The 17,095-nt window shown below is 44.6% G+C and overlaps 1 non-coding gene and 1 pseudogene across 1 annotated transcript; one reads left to right on the forward strand and one right to left on the reverse strand.

Moving 5' to 3' along the window:
• Positions 1 to 500: 500 nt before the first annotated feature.
• On the forward strand, positions 501 to 619 carry LOC148881261 (5S ribosomal RNA). Its single transcript, XR_016114039.1, has one exon. It is a non-coding gene; the product is annotated as a 5S ribosomal RNA (ribosomal RNA).
• Positions 620 to 7,789: 7,170 nt separating this feature from the next.
• On the reverse strand, positions 7,790 to 7,908 carry LOC148881262 (5S ribosomal RNA; annotated as a pseudogene).
• Positions 7,909 to 17,095: the final 9,187 nt, after the last annotated feature.

The following is a 17,095-nucleotide window of genomic DNA, read 5'->3' on the forward strand; positions in this document are numbered from 1 at the left end:
TAGAATTTTGGGTTTAATTCCCTATCCTTTTCTTTTGACATTTATTATGATTACTCTCCGTCTGGTCCTTGACGCCCTCTGCTGACGTAATCACACAGCGACACTGATCTCGTGATCAACCATTTCACCACATAATATTCATAGTTTTACATAACATTTTAAGCGCCTTTCAAAGCTCTAAAGGCCACTTTACAGTCACGGGATAAGAACGTTTTTTGTGCGAGTGAACAGAGGCAACCATTCACGCCAGCGTTCACTCTACCCGGAATGAATGGACAAAACGGATTGCATTGGAAGTCAAAGAAAAGTTACCCACGTTAACGCATCAGCTGGATTCACATGCGCCTTACTTGACAACACGACACAAATAACACTTTCATCGATTCAAGCCTGTATTTGGAAAACCAACTAACCATTATCCGACAAGAACGAACACCATGAGCAAAGAAAGGCGCTCTCCCTGCAACACCATAAAGAGGGATTATCTTGCACATTCCCTCGCATACGGCCATACTACCCTGAGAACGCCCGATCTCGTCTGATCTCGGAAGCTAAGCTGGGTTGGGCCTGGTTAGTACTTGGATGGGAGACCGCCTGGGAATACCAGATGCTGTAAGCTTTTTTTTTTTTTTTGCAGCCACCCCAAACACTGTCGGCCGAGAAATGGTCTCTCCCGTTCGCAATCCGATTTCACTTTTCATTTCACGATCACCCCCGACGCGATTTTACCCGGAATGAATGGACGAAATGGATTGCATTGGAAGTCAAAGAAAAGTTACCCACGTTAACGCATCAGCTGGACTCACATGCGCCTTATTTGACAACACAGACACAAATAAAACCTCAACCATCATCCGACAAGAACGAACACCATGAGCAAAGAAAGACGCTCTCCCTGCAACACTATAAAGAGGGATTTTCTGGCAAATTCCCTCACTTATGGCCATACTAATGCTAACATAATGCTACTCCTCTCCTTTTAGTATTTTCAGAATTTTGGGTTTAATTCCCTATCCTTTTCTTTTGACATTTGTTAAATGATCACTGAGGGCAACCACAGTTTGTGAGTGCTCTCCTGACCTGTTTTGACTCCTTTTCTCTACTTTCGACGCTGGTTGGTATTAGCCCTATGCTGGAAGGTTCTGATAACTGTTTGTGTTGTCGAGGGTGGTTGGATTAAAAAAGTAAGTATTGGTCAGTGTGTGTGGCCTTCCTAAAGATTTCTGCTTTTAGCGCTCTGTCCTCTTTTATAATTACTTTACACTCCAAAAAGGCTTGTTGGGTCTCTTTAATGTCCTCGCGAGTATATTTAATATTGATGTCTACCTGTCACGTCACTTGAGGCTCGAGGGCTGGGCTCGAGTGACGAAAGGAAAGCGGGGAGTGCGGATCCAAAATACACGGCGAGACAGAGACAGTCGTGAACAAAAGTCCTTACTGAGGCACACATGAAAAAAAGACAGCAGGATGAGGTGAGTGAGGGAGATCGGTGACAGCTGATCTGACGGCACGGAAGTAGCAGGGTAGCTTCCAGAATACTCCGACGGCGACTGTCTAGCGCGATCGGTAGATATAGTCAGAAGGCACAATCAAGGGAATGACAATCAGCGGTGGGGACCCAGGTGCGTGATGATGGGAGGGGCTGTCTCCCCGGGAGCAGCGGAGGAGGTGACAGGAGGGGCGGGGAGCGCCCAGGATGGCGACGAGATGTGACAGTGCCCCCCCCCCCCTAAGGAGCAGGTTTCCACTGGCTTGAGGAGGGAAACGTGGAAAACGGGGTGGATCCTCATGGTGGGTGGCAGCCGGAGCCTCACCGAGACTGGGCTGAGGATGGCCTCGATGGGGAAGGGACCCGTGAAGCGTGGGCCCAGCTTGGCTGAAGACCCTGCCAGCCTAAGGTCCCTCGTCGACAGCCACACCTCCTGCCCGACCTGGTAGTTGGGTGCCTGTCTCCGGTGACGGTCCGCCACCCGCTGGTTCCGGGATGCAGTGCGTGTCAGGGCGTCCCTGGTCTCCTTCCAGACTCGGTGGGCCCGTCTGAGGTGATGTTCAATAGACGGGACCTCCACCTGGCCCTCCTGAGTGGGAAACAAGGGCGGCTGATAGCCACAGGCGGCCATAAATGGGGACCGACCTGTGGCTGCAGAGACCAGGGAGTTGTGGGCGTACTCCACCCAGGGTAGGTGCAGGGCCCACGACGCCGGGTTGTGGAGGCACACGCACCGGAGGGCCGCCTCCAGGTCCTGGTTCTTCCTCTCCGTCTGTCCGTTGGTCTGGGGATGGTATCCAGACGACAGGCTCGCCGACGCCCCTAGGGACCGACAGAAACCTTTCCATACCTTGGACACGAACTGCGGTCCCCGGTCCGACACGATGTCCGTCGGAATCCCGTGGAGACGGACGACGTGGTTAACCAGGAGTTGAGCCGTCTCGATGGCAGACGGCAACCTGGTTAACGGGACGAAGTGGGCCGACTTGGAGAATCGGTCCACAACGGTAAGGATGACCGTCTTGCCACGGGAGGGGGGGAGGCCTGTCACGAAGTCGACGGAGATGTGGGACCAGGGTCTGGACGGTACCGGTAGCGGCCGGAGGAGTCCTGCCGGGGGCTGATGGGAGGCTTTCCCACAGGCACAGGTCGGGCAGGCCTTCACGAAGAGGGTGATGTCCCTCCGGAACCCCGGCCACCAGAATCGTTGGGCGATGAGTTGGATCGTCCTGTTGACCCCCGGGTGACAGGCAATCCTGGAGGTGTGCCCCCAGACGAGCACCTCCGTGCGAAGAGGGGGGGGGGGAGGGCGAACAGGCGATCCTTCGGACAGCCCCTGGGGATGGGGGTCGTCCCCTGGGCTTGCTGGACTTTTCTCTCAACCTCCCACCTCAGGGCACCCAGGATGCGCTGGGCCGGCAGAATGTTGGTGGTAGTCTCCTACTTTTCTGCCGGCTCATGGATGCGGGATAGGGCATCGGGCTTGGTGTTCTGTGACCCTGGGCAGTAGGTGAGAGAAAAGTTAAAACGGGTGAGGAAGAGTGACCATCGGGCCTGACGGGAGTTCAGTCTCTTGGCCGACCGGATGGCCGCCAGGTTCTTATGGTCAGTGAAGACGGTGAAGGGGTGAATATTATAGCTTCCAGAATACTCCGACGGCGACTGTCTAGCGCGATCGGTAGATATAGTCAGAAGGCACAATCAAGGGAATGACAATCAGCTGTGGGGACCCAGGTGCGTGATGATGGGAGGGGCCGTCTCCCCGGGAGCAGCGGAGGAGGTGACAGGAGGGGCGGGGCGCGCCCAGGACGGCGACGAGATGTGACAATGATTATGATTAATTCACACTTTTGAAGCTACATGCCCTTTTCCATGAAAGACAAATCATTTTGAAATCCTGATTTGGGCAAATACGAAATGAAATGGAAATTGTATAAAATGACAGAATCAAAGAGTGACTTTATAAAATTATCAGTTTAGTTTTGTCAAACTGAGCTGAACCTTGTTCTGTCCACAGCTTGTTGAAGCCATTTGAAACAAGCCAGAGTTATTTACGATGCCTCTTATCAAGGGTTTTTGTCAGCACAGAGCTTCAAAGACGGGTTTAAAACACCCAGAGACAATTTTGGGGCCCCACTGTGCTGGCTCGTAAACGACGGTTCAATTGGAAAAAGTAAATAAAATGGTCAGTAAATTGGGCTGAATAACAGGAACATTTATCTTGAATTGGATGGAATTGGCAAGGTAAATGTAACTAAATTTGCTGGTGATTAAGTCCTTGACCAGTTGATATTGTTGGACATTTCATAGAAGGAAAGGTTATAGATTTATTAAGATAATTATTGTGACGTGATCATTACAATGGTTTTGACCTGACAATTGTCATCCCCTGAAATCAAAGAGCAGATGATTTGATTCATAAAAACGATAAATTGAATTTGATCGGATGCACCTTTATTAGTTTCTGAGCAGAGAAATTAATTTCAAAAGGAAAAGATGTAGTTGCAAAATTTGATGACTGAACTTTTTTCATTATGCTTTTTGTGCAGATGATGTGTAAAGCAACAATTCGCAAACAGAGCTGGGATGATGGTTGAGAAATTGTTCCATTTGCAGGATGAATTGATGAACTGTGGGGTGCACAAGCCATTTGCATCCACCCATCCTGTGATTTTCATCCGGAGTATCATCCGAACCGAATTTGCATTCTTGGTGTTTTTGGAAACAAAGTTTAATCTCCGCTTGAATTGTCATAGGAGATCCAACAAAGGAGAGGCCACAATGGCTGGTGGGATGCACCTGCACAACTAGAGTTGGCACACCCACCTGATGATTTGGGATCGATGACAAAGCCCATATTTAGAATAGTTTTGTTTTCCAAAAGCATAATGTGTGGCATTTATTGTAATGCATGACAATTTTTATTGCACATATTTCTCATCCAACCATCTAGCGAGCAACGAATTGTTACAATTAGGCTTGATTGAATGGAAAGTATTCAATGTTGGAGATGCAGTGGATGAAATCCAACGTTTATTTATACAGCATGCAGATGCTAATTTATCTTCTGGCTGCCTTTGCGTACAGCGATGACATTTGTCAGTTCAAAAGTAGTTTATAGTTACGACAAAAAGTGCAGGAAAACCTGTCAGGATTGCGGATTATTATCATTACTGTTATGAATTGGTTGCAGTGCACATTGAAGTAATTGACTGCAGTGCACATTGAAGTAATTGACTGCAGTGCACATTAAAGGAATTTCTCACCGGTAAGAATGAAATTGGCAAATGAGTTGAGTGGGCACCGATGTCAGCCAGAGATTCAGGCGAAATCAGATATATTGTGTAGGGCTTCCACGCTAACCAGCTTCTTTCAGAATTGAGAGAAGGAGATCCTTCAGAAGGGGAGGACTCCTGCAGAATCCGTGCCAGGGTGGCCGCAGATGAAGCTGGGTTGCGCAAATGACTGTCCTACGCAGAAGCGAAAATGACTGACAACTGGTGCCCTCCAACTGAATGACAAAAGGCGAGTATGAGATGACCATTTACACAGATCGCCATAATGTTGACGACCATGTCAACTTGTGCAAATTGTAGAAGGCTGTCCTCCACCGATACAATTTGGCGACATGCAAATGTCCACCAAAAACACATTTTTGCAGAGATGATTTGCTGGGTGCCAGCAGAGGAGTAACAGCATGAGAAGCTGTGCTCAATGTACAAAATTTTCGTGGTACACCTTACATGAATTGGTTCGAATGCAAAATTTGGCCTCCAAAATTTTTGACCAATGATTAACAGTTTTATGCAAATTGATGATCTGTGCAATGTCAAAGACGGATCGTGTTCCGCGCAAACACGTTCCCAATTGGCAAATTGAGACTTTTCATGTCTCAACAGGGGGGAGTGACAATAGATCATCATTGCCAAAATGTTCACTTTTGGTGGTGATTGATGTTGGCTGCTACGTCATTCCCCAAGAAAGTGGTGCCCTCCAGAAATGCAGACTCACTGACCAATAACATATACTAACCAACTAACATCTACCAATAACAATGTCTGCCATTTCTGTGAGAGAATGCATTGCAGAGCCTAAACGATGAGACAGATTTTGATAGGGAAAGAAACGGCAAGAAAGTTTGATGTCCAGAATGAAACCATCCTTTCGACATGTGACCTGGCACAAGTCTTCTTTTGTTCTCCACAAGACAGAGCTGCGGTTTGAAGAAGGCGACGTGGGCGACGCCAAAGTGGGATGGACCGGTTGCGGATCCTGGTGATCACCATCCAGGATGCCATGAAGATTTGACTATTGTAGCTAGCGAATGACATGACTTTGATTTGAGAATGTTTCCATTGTGATTTTTTTTCCTTCTTTCTGTTCACCTCGACCGATGTTAAAAATGTTCGTCAGGGGGGAGATGTTGGGGTAATTCGCCATACAAACATCTCTAAACATCGCTCCGTAATCTTTGTTTACATTTTGAACTTCTTCATACGTCATATCATGCCTTCCTTTACATTATGTCACATTTTCATTACGTCACATCCTGTCGCGTCATTAGTATGCGCCGCATAAATTCTCCTGCAGCCCGTTCGTCTCTCTCTCTCTCTCCATGCTCCCTCCGCGCTCTCCCAAATTAAATCAACTGTCTGTTCAAGACGTGGCTCCTTGATGATTTAACCATCGATCTCCATCAACACCCGTCGAAGCAATGAACCAAGGGCGAACGATAAAAATAATCCAACAGTAACCCTAACCCTAAAAAGTAACCCTAACAAGTAACCCCAGCAAGTAACCCTAACCCTAACAAATAAACATCGATGAAAATGTTTCTTCAGCCATCACCTGTACTTCTTTGAAGGTGTTGAACGTCTCGTTTCTCATCGAAGAGGCTTCGTCAGCGAACTAAAATTTGCTAGTAGTTTCGGCCCCATATGTATATCCCTAATGTCCAGAGGTGGCGGTGCCAGACCTCTGCTATGATAGGTCACTGCTCTCAGGTTGGGGAGAGCAGAGGACTATACCCTGAGGCTACACTGATTACTTTATTACGTGATTACTTGCCTGAACTTTACGTATTTTAAATTCCGGGAAAAACAATTATAAACAAATTCACAGTTGTGCTTTGGGCTCACCAGTTTAACCCATAGTGGACAATCTGGCCATGAAAAAAGTGGAGAAACAGGCTCTCAAATCCTTCCCGGGTACAAAACCGAGGCACTGGTTTAGATATGTGGAGGGCACTTTCGTCATAATTAAAAAAGAAGAAATTCAATCCTTCACAAATCACCTGCACTCGGTAGACATCAATATTAAATATACTCGCGACGACATTAAAGAGACACAACAAGCCTTTTTGGAGTGTAAAGTAATTATAAAAGAGGACAGAGCGCTAAAAGCTGAAATCTTTAGGAAGGCCACACACACTGACCAATACTTACTTTTTTAATCCAACCACCCTTGACAACACAAACAATGAGTTATCGGAACCCTCCAGCATAGGGCTAATACCAACCAGCGTCGAAAGTAGAGAAAAGGAGTCAAAACATGTCAGGAGAGCACTCACAAACTGTGGTTGCCCTCAGTGGTCATTTAACAAATGTCAAAAGAAAAGGATAGGGAATTAAACCCCAAAATTCTAAAGATACTAAAAGGAGAGGAGTAGCATTACGTAACATTGCAGAGCTTTCTGAAAAACTACAGAGTCCTTTGGCAACACAAAATTCCTACTTATTTCAAACCGATAAACACTTGAAGGCAAAAATGAGTGCATCCAAAAGATAGGCTGTCAAATGAAAAACAAAGTAATGTAGTTTATTCAATACATTGGAAAAATTAAAATTATAAAGAGCAAAACATTGGGGAGACTAAACCAATTCTCGAAAAAAAATACTTTATCAACACCGCTGGGATAATACTACTGGGCATCAATCTGCAGTACATATGCACCTCAAAGCTAGCTACCGCTCATTTGACGACAATGAGGTTAAAATTGTAGCGAAAGGAAAATAGATGGTTTGAAAGGGGAGTAAAAGAAGCTGTCCAGCACGCAGAAGCCCAGTTCTGCTTCGCGTACGAGTACTGTCATGACGGTCCCCCATGCGGACAGCTCCCTCTGCCGGAAAGCCATATCGTTACACGCAGCGACTCAAGAGTAAAATCAACGTGTGGGAAGCCGTTTAAAATCGCGTCGGGGTTGATCGTGAAATGTGAAGTGAAATCGGATCGCGAACGGGAGAGACCATTTCTCGGCCCACAGAGTTTGGGGCGGCTGCAAAAAAAAAAAAAAAAAAAAAAAGCTTACAGCACATGGTATTCCCAGGCGGTCTCCAATCCAAGTACTAACAAGGCCCGACCCTGCTTAGCTTCCGAGATCAGACAAGATCGGGCGTTCTCAGGGTAGTATAGCCGTAAGAGAGGGACTGTGCCAGAAAATCCCTCTTTATTCCACACTGCCTAAGACAAGTGAACGCACTCGCACACGAACTGAAAAGGGACAGGCACTTGTAGTTGCCAAGTTGAAAGATCTGCGAGCAAAGTTCAAAGTGACCTATGAAAGGTGGAAAAACGATATTAATGGACTAAAAAGGGCCATCAAATACCATGACAATTCTGACCTAGCGAATACAATGAGCAGAATAAATACAGCTCAATATGTGATTGATGTTACTTACTTAAAGATCAGAGACACTCTACATCCAGAGCACCCAGACTCAGAACTCCGTAGAAAGAATGACACATGTAAAGCACTCACCCAAACTGCCAATAAAAAGGCTCAGCAAGTCCTCAAAGATCATAGGTCAGAAATCTCATCTTGGCCAGACAACGAATCCGTGTTTGAGACTACACTCTCCAATGTCTCCTTATCTTCACACAACACGAACACTAAGCAGTCTTCGTACGTCCCCCAAGACGCAAGACAAGCTGCAGCTAAAGCAGCATCGTCAAGAGAAGCTCTCAGAGCCATGAAAGAAATTAGTGAAAAGGAAGAAGAAATCCGAAGACTGGAGATACAAGACGAAACATGGAGAGCCGAAAATGAAGCAGAGAATGCAAAGAAAAGAGCTCTCTTCTTTGCAGCAAGTGCTGATAGAAAAACACGGTTAGAGGAGAAAAGGAGAGAAGTTGAGCAATTAAAGGAATTCAAAAGGCTCAGCGCAGCAGAAGCTAAACTGAAATTTCACTCTGAAAGTGTTCAAAGTGATGACGAAGAGGATAAGCACTCATTACCTCTTTTTCCCAAACAATCACTTCTAGCTCTTCCCCCACAAGAGCCTTTTACTCACACACTTCCAGTACACCAACCTAACTTCCATTCATACACTCATACAACTACATCTCATAACATTTGTAATGATCTTGTGAAAACCTTAGCTCAAGCCATTACAGCAAATCGCATTCCAATCCCAGAGCCTGCTGTCTTTATAGGAGATCACCTCCAGTTTAACGATTGGAAGCTTTCGTTCTCAACGCTGATTGATAGGAAGAACCTGCCAGTTGAAGAAAGGCTGTTTTTCCTACGAAAGTACGTCGGTGGTTCGGCAAAGAAAGCTATTGAAGGACATTTTCTGGTAGGTACAGAATCTGCTTACCGTGCCGCCTGGAGTATATTGGAAGACAGATATGGAAATCCTTTCTTAATTAGCAAAGCATACAGGGATAAGATACATGCATGGCACAAAATTGGCCCAAAGGATAATCAAGACCTACGGGAATTTGCAGACTTTCTCAGCAGCGTTGAATCAGCCATGCCTTATGTACCAGGACTGCAAGTTCTCAATGACTGCTTGGAGAACCAAAGAATAGCAGCCAAACTGCCTGATTGGTGCAGCTCACGCTGGAATCGTGCAGTTGTAACGATCGAGGATGAAACCAATGCGCTTCCTGATTTTAAGGCCTTTGTGTCATTCCTCAGAAAGGAGGCTCGTATTGCCTGCCACCCTGTAACATCGTGGCAAGCTATGAACCCAAAAGATGAGAAAACAAAGGCAAGCCAGCAACTCAACTTGAAGGAATATAGAAAACGAAACATTGATGCCAAAACTTTCACTACAAGTTCAAGTGAAAGGACAGACATTCAATGTCCGTTCTGCAAGAAAGTAAATCACACTCTCCACAAGTGTCGAAGGTTTATGGGAAAACCAATAGAGGAAAGAGTAAAGTTTGTGCAGCAGGAGAAACTTTGTTTTGGTTGCCGTGAAGCTGGTCATCTTTCAAAGAACTGCAGATCTAGAAGCACATGTGACACATGTGAAAGGCACCATCCAACATCCTTACATCGAAATTGTGACAGGAAAGAGTACAAGCAAGGACAACGAGACCGGCCCAGAGAAAGGGACGAAGAAGAGGAGTCTAAACCAACCAAACAAGAGTCCGATGTAGCTACCTCTCTTAGAATTGTACAGGAGAGGAGCAGCACTTACACTTCACCAATCGTTCCGGTCTATGTTTCCACACCGACCGAACCAGACAAGGAAGTGTTGGTGTACGCATTACTCGACACTCAAAGTGACACTACCTTCATTCTAAAGGATGTAGCTGACACAATGAATGTGAAGAAAGATAAGGTAAAGCTTAAGATATCTACAATCACTTCTCAAACCAAAGTTGTGTCCAGCGAAAAGGTGACAGGTCTACAGGTAAGAGGCATCAAGTCTCAAACTAAGATCAAGCTCCCTGTTCGAATTAAATTCTTGTTCGTCTTTCCTGGTTCGGTATTCAACGAAGTCCCATGAAAAATGTGAGTGACGGCGATAGATGGTGAACAAAAAACTACTTTATTCTAATGAGACAGAAAAGGCACTTCTCGTCTCGGTGGGACGAAGACATGAGCACATCACAAGATAGAGAAAAAAGAGAACGAGCTCCCGCTCTGACAACTTTTTGAACATACACAGTGGCGATCTGTTGTCCAATCAGTTGCGGACAAGTTGATCTTCCCGTCCAATCAGTTACGAACAACTCTGTGTTGGGAGGGTCTTAGACTGTATTTGCTGTTGCGACAACTATTGAACTAATAAACTTGATAATTTTATTTAACTAAATTAGACGTGCAATAATCATAATGGGTACTATGATAAACATGAAATAACATATGTTTACTAATCTAAACATGAAATAACGTAATATGTTTACTAATGTGCATAAACACTCTATCATTCCCTCCTGTTGTACATTTAAACATCAGTTCATACATTTCCAAAAGTTTTCATGCATGCACGTCATACTAATTGCACAGGGAACCATACTAATCTAATCTATCCAACGTCTAATATTAACTAACCATGGAGAAGGCGAAAAACCTCTATCACAATTTTGCTGCTGTGATATATAACCTCTCCATTTTTCGTGGGTTTTTACATTTTAATGAGGAAAACTCCTTCTCGGCTCTCCGTTTCTCTTTTTGCTTTTGTTTGTTGGAGCAACCACACTCTGGCCATGGTGTACTATTCCTAGCTACAACACAGGGTCCCCTTCACGCATTTGTTGATACAAAACCTTTGCGTAATTCACCTGAGAATTAGTTATCATATTCATTAGCATTGCTCTTAAGCATGGAATAATACAACCAATGACTAAGAAAATAAGTACAATCACAGTTGCGAAAGGGATAAACACTCTGACCAAAGTCCGATACGAAGGGCCCCCAAAGAGCCCGTAAAAGATCCACGGGTGATCAGTCCGTCGATCTTTGGCCATGGCGTCTCTGAGATCCCTGATAACAGACAAAGCATCAGTCATGTTTATGGAATTCGCTTCTTCGGGTATGTACGTACAACAAGTGTCACCCACTATAACACAGACGCCCTCTTGTGGGGCTGTCAAAAGGTCCAAAACCATTCTATTTTGCAGCACCATTGCTGCAATTTCAGTGTTTTGCATTTCATCTACTTCCAAACTGGCATTTACAAACACTTGAAACCTGTAGTCAATTGTTTCAATTCGTAGCATGATTTTAGCCACTCCAATTTGTGGAAAAAGAGCTAACATTACCTTACTTCCCGTGCTATGGTGTTTGAATTGTTCTGGAACATCAGTTCCCCATATCGAATCATGGGGCTTAAACGACACTCTTCTTTTCACATGATGGTGCGCTGGACGACTGGTAATGATGAGAGTATTGTCAGTTACAGTAACAGGTGCACACATACCGTAGGCTCTCGGAGGAATAAAAGAATATACTTTCTAAGTTTTGACCTGTACCGTATATTGCAACGCATACTGGTAATCGCAACCCGCTCTTGGTCATAACCTGATTTTCAGTTTCCAAAATGGTGTCTAAACTTGGAACAATCTCTCCTCTCGAAGCATTGAGAAGAACTGGATAATGTTGATCAGGTTTATGCGAAGATATTAACATATACGCAGCTCGAACCATTTTATCTCCAAATACTTTTGAATGCACACGTTGTTGTCACTGAATGAGGCATAAAAAACAATTACTTTTCCTATTTTGTTTAGCAATTAATGTAGCATAACGATACCACGTGTTTGATAACAATGGATTCCAGTCATGTTTTTCTCCTGCAAACGGTTGATATAATGTGTCCATGACACCTGAATGATAGAGTGTTTTATGCACATTAGTAAACATATTATGTTATTTCATGTTTAGCTTAGTACACATTATGATTATTGCACGTTTAATTTCAGTCTAATAGCATTATCAATCTTATTAGTTCAATAGTCGTTGCAAAGAAGCAACGGCTCCAACTTCAATCTAAGACCGAGTTGTCCGTCGCTGATTGGACAACAGATCGCTGCTGTGGACATTCAAAAACTTGTCAGAGCGGGAGCTCGCTCTCTTTGTTCCTATCTTTGTCCGTGTGCTCATGTCTTCGCTCCTACCTAGACGAGAAGTGCTTTTTCTGTCTCACTAGAATAAAGTAGTTTTTTTGTTCACCATCTATCGTCGTTACTGATATTTTTATCACTGAACTTCTTTGAACACCGAACCAGGAAAGAAGCAAGAATTTGAACCGAACACTGAATTTTGGGCCTTTTTGTCAGGTGTTCAGAATCAGAATCAGAATCATCTTTATTGCCAAGTATGTAGAACACACAAGGAATTTGTTTCCGGTAGAACACGCTGCACTAGTATCGTTGTCAAAAAAAACTGCTAAGTGGCACGATACAGTTCCATTTTGGCTACTGTTGAAAGAGTTGGGACGATAGTAGACTGTTTGAAGCAGGATGGGACTTCACACTGCTCCAGGGATCTGTTGAAGATTTGTGTGAAGACCGGAGCCAGCTGGTCAGCGCAGACTCTCAGGCAGGAGGGGGACACTCTGTCAGGTCCTGCAGCTTTCTTGATCTTCTGCTGCTTGAAGAGCCGTCTAACGTGCAGTTCGTGGATCTGTAGGGCAGAGGGCGGAGATACGGTAGGTTCTGGTAATGTTGGGCAGACCGGGGAAATGGGGGTGTCCTTTTCCATCCAGGCTGTCAGTTTGATGTGTGGTTTGCGCTGGAAAGGCGATGTTACGACTGGTGATGTCACAGATGACATCATGCATATAGTTATGGGAAAACCAATGTGATGTTCACGAAAATCAGGACAGAGTCTCAAGTCCATGCATCCTGCAACCTTGTGAGTTACGATAACGAGTTGGATATCTGTCATTGTGCCAGTTCCTAACCAGTTCCCTCGAGTTATCTTTGTGACAATTCGTTTTGCTTCTTGGGCACAGCTATTTCGAACCCATTTTGTTTTGGGCTCAGAATCGACCACAACGGAGTCGCAACCAGTGCTTCCCTGACTTGATACGAGCGTACCAAGAACCATGAGGATAATCACTTCCATTTTGTCGTGCTTCGTTCATGAGGATGTTAAGAGGAAATGAGATGATTCATGCATCTTGTAGTGGCAAGCAGGCTACAGGATGTGCCATGCTAGGGCAACTTTCTGAATTTGTTGGATGTATTAGTGGAATTTCGCAGGCTGATGGAATGGGAGGTTCTACGTGTGTCATTTGGATTGTCTTCGCGAATTCGTACAGCAAGATGATGTGGACCAAACCCATGACTATTGAGTAGTTTGGCTCCGTCTCCCTTCCACCTGCTCAGGATATGGTTGGTGAGCGATCTTGCAGTGGCTTTGATGCACCCAGGTGGCTCTTTCGGCGATCTTGATCAGCACGGTGAATGGCCCCTCCGACTTTGGTGCAGACCAGGACTGCCTCCTGATCGCCTTGATCAGCACCGCGTCTACGGGGCGCAGCAGCCTCTGTGCCTGTGGAGGGAACAAAAAGGACTGCGGCAGTACACATACTGACTGGACCTCTTTTTGTTGTAAAAATTTCACACAACGATTTTGCCAACAAAGCGCTTGGATCTGATTCATTCTTTTGCCCAAAGTTCACCTTCCCATAATGGGAGGAAGAATGGTCTTCCATTGCAATATCTCAAAAGGTGTTAAGCCATTATTAGTGGGAGTTATTCTCATATATAGTTTAACCAAAAACAGACATTCAGGCCATTGTTTGCCCGTTGCCTCCATAGTTTTTCTGAGTCGATTTTTTATCGTACCATTTATTCTTTCAACTAATCCTGCACTCTGTGGATGATATGCACAGTGGTTCTTTAATTTAATACCTACATGTTCAGAAATTTTGGTTATTACGTCATTAACAAAATGTGGCCCATTATCACTCCAAATTATTCTTGCTATGCCATGTTCTGGAATAATATGTTTGCATAATTCTTTTGCAACGGATAATGCATCGGATTTCTTTGAAGGCACAATTTCCACCCATTTGGTGAATGAATCAATTAACACCAAACAGTATTTATAAGAATTACTTGTGCTTAGTTCAATGAAATCCATGTGGACCACTTCAAATGGGTATGACCCCTGTGGAAATGTTCCTCTTTTTGGTCGCATGTTACCTTGTGGATTGTGTTTACAGCAAATCAAACAACTCCGACAAAAGTTTTTTGCATGCGAATTGAAACCTCTGCTTAAATGGAATACTTTCCCTGCTATAAACACCATGCCCCCTGTTGATACATGTGACCTACCATGGCTCAATCGAGCCACCAAAGGGAACATGTCTCTCGGTAAACATGGTTTTCTGTCTATTTTATACAGCTCATCAACGAGCTTAGCACCATCGGCAAGCCACAAATCTTTTTCGGATTTTGTAGCTAACGCTTGGATGTCCTGCAAATCTTGTGTAGGCACTAATTCACGCATTTCTTGATTTACCAAATTGAAAGTAGTCTGAGTAGCCTTCTTGGCGGCTGCATCTGCTCTAGCATTACCTCTGCTATTTCTGTCTTTATCCCTCGTGTGCGCTGCACATTTGCATACAGCTACACTTTTTGGAAGGAGGATAGCTTTCAATAAGCCTCTCAATAAATCTGCATGTTCAACAGATTTTCCGTTCGATGTAGTCATTCCTCTGCGGTTCCACAGAGTTGCAAAGCAGTGAAGTGTGAAAAACGCATATTGACTGTCTGTAAAAATCGTCACTGTTTTCCCTTCCGCCCATTTACACGCTTCAGTCAATGCAACAATTTCTGCTGCTTGTGCTGAATACGTTTGGTAATGAGCCATCAGCAATAATTTCAACATCGGTCACAACAGCATAGCCTACCCTGTTAGCCCCTGCATCTGACCTAGACGCAGAGCCGTCAACGTACAGGTAGATGCTGTCAGGTAAAGGTGTGTCTTTCAAGTCTGGTCGTGGTTTGCAGTTCTCATTTATTCTGTCAATGCATGAATGTGGTTCTCCGTCAACAGGTAGAGATACAAGTGTCGCTGGGTTAATGCTATTGCACCTCTCAACAGTTATGTGTGGTTGTTCCAGCAAAGTTGTCATGATAGACAAATGTCGTGCTGGTGAAAAAAAAGTCATTTTCGTGCCTGTAATCAATAAGTCAACCGAGTGTGGTACCATCAGCGTTGTGGGATGAAAAAGTACTAGTTCAGCTGACGCCTGAACTGCCAACGCTGCGGCACACACTGCTCTAACACATGCTGGAAGAGCTGCAGCCACTGCATCCAGTCTTTTAGAATAAAATGCAACTTGTCTCAGCTTTTGTCCATGCTTTTGTAACAGGACTGAAGTCATGTATTTGTCTTTGCAGTCAACTGTTTGAACAAAGGGTTTGTCATAGTCAGGCAAAGCTAAAACACTAGTGTTTGCTATCAATTTTTTTAATTCTGTAAATGCTTTACTGTCCTCTTCAGTCCACTGAATAGAGTCTTTCAGTGCCATCTCGTCTTGGTATATAAGTGTTGATAATGGTTGAGTAACTTGTACATAATGCGAAATCCAAGTTCTGCAATAATTGCACAGTCCCAAAAACATCAAAACGTCATCATCTGTTTTTTCGTCTTAGGTCAAGGAACCTGTAAAATTGTGTGTTTTCTTTTAGTTGTCAACTCTCTTCCCTTTCTTGACAAAAGATGTCCTAGAAAAACAACTTATTTTTGGCAAAACTGTAACTTATCCAAAGAAGCTTTGTTACCTGTATTCACTAAATATTGGAACAAAGCTATTGATACAGTCTTGTTCTCATCTTCAGTCGGTGAAGCAATTAAGATGTCGTCAACGTACAAAAGAATTTGACAAGTCATCGATTTTTTTTTCTTTTTTAAGGTCAACAATACATGAAGACATTTCTTGTGAGAAAAAAATGGTGTAACGACTGAGTGTCCCCAGTAGGGTACGTATGTTCCAATCTTTTCTTATCCTAACCCACACCTGGTCTACATAAAGCAGTAAGGTGACGGGGGAGAGTGAATGGGGGGAAAAGAGAGGGCAGCCTTCTCGAGGAAGTGGTGGAGTGGACCCCGCGCGAAGATCCCCCCCCCCCCCCCCTTGACCTCTGACTCCCAAGCTCAAATTCCCCATTCCACAGCTCGCCCCGCCTACTGCATCGGTTAATTCTCTGTCTCAGCAATGGCGATTTTAAGAACATGAGCTCCTTTGTCCTTCTAAGGCAGGAGGTACTTCTTCAGCGGCCATCTTTGAAGACATAGCTTTTTCATTCTTTCCAATCTGCTTGAATTGGTCAACATATATGGAATCCTCATCATGTCAGAAAAGAATACAGTTGGGGTGTCAGAAAAACACATTGAAAGCGTCCTTTCAGTATGTTTTCACATGTATCCCATTTGTTTTTTTTTTTTAATGTTGAATTTCCTACTCCGGTGGATATTTTCCATAATGTCCGGATGTTCTCACAAACCAATCTCCGTTGGGCTGTCACCTCCTCATACGTAATGGTTGATCCCGTCTATGTTTTACCAGAATAACACCCTTTCACCCGAATCCAATGATGTCCCAGACACCTTGTTTCAATTCTTCAAGCGGATACAATTGTTCAGAACAATTTGCTTCGTTCCTTGTACGCAAAGAAACACAATCACCGTCACCAACAATCGGATTTGCAAAATCCGGTAGTAATTCTCATATTCCTCCAGTAGGGGTCATGAGCGCTCCATGCTGCTGGTCTGCCCAAGAGGCAGTCATCACAGGGGGGGGGGGGGCACCCGCCCCACAGGGGTTGAACAGATGGCTTCCTCCCCTTTCTTGAGAGCAGCGAAGGAGGGGTAGAAGGAGGAGGGGGGGTCTGAGGCGCTTGCCCGGGGCAGCC

Source organism: Hippocampus bargibanti, unplaced genomic scaffold (genome assembly GCF_051943395.1).
Source record: "Hippocampus bargibanti isolate YZ-2025 unplaced genomic scaffold, ASM5194339v1 Contig00087_ERROPOS6900000+, whole genome shotgun sequence".
NCBI classification, from domain to species: domain Eukaryota; kingdom Metazoa; phylum Chordata; class Actinopteri; order Syngnathiformes; family Syngnathidae; genus Hippocampus; species Hippocampus bargibanti.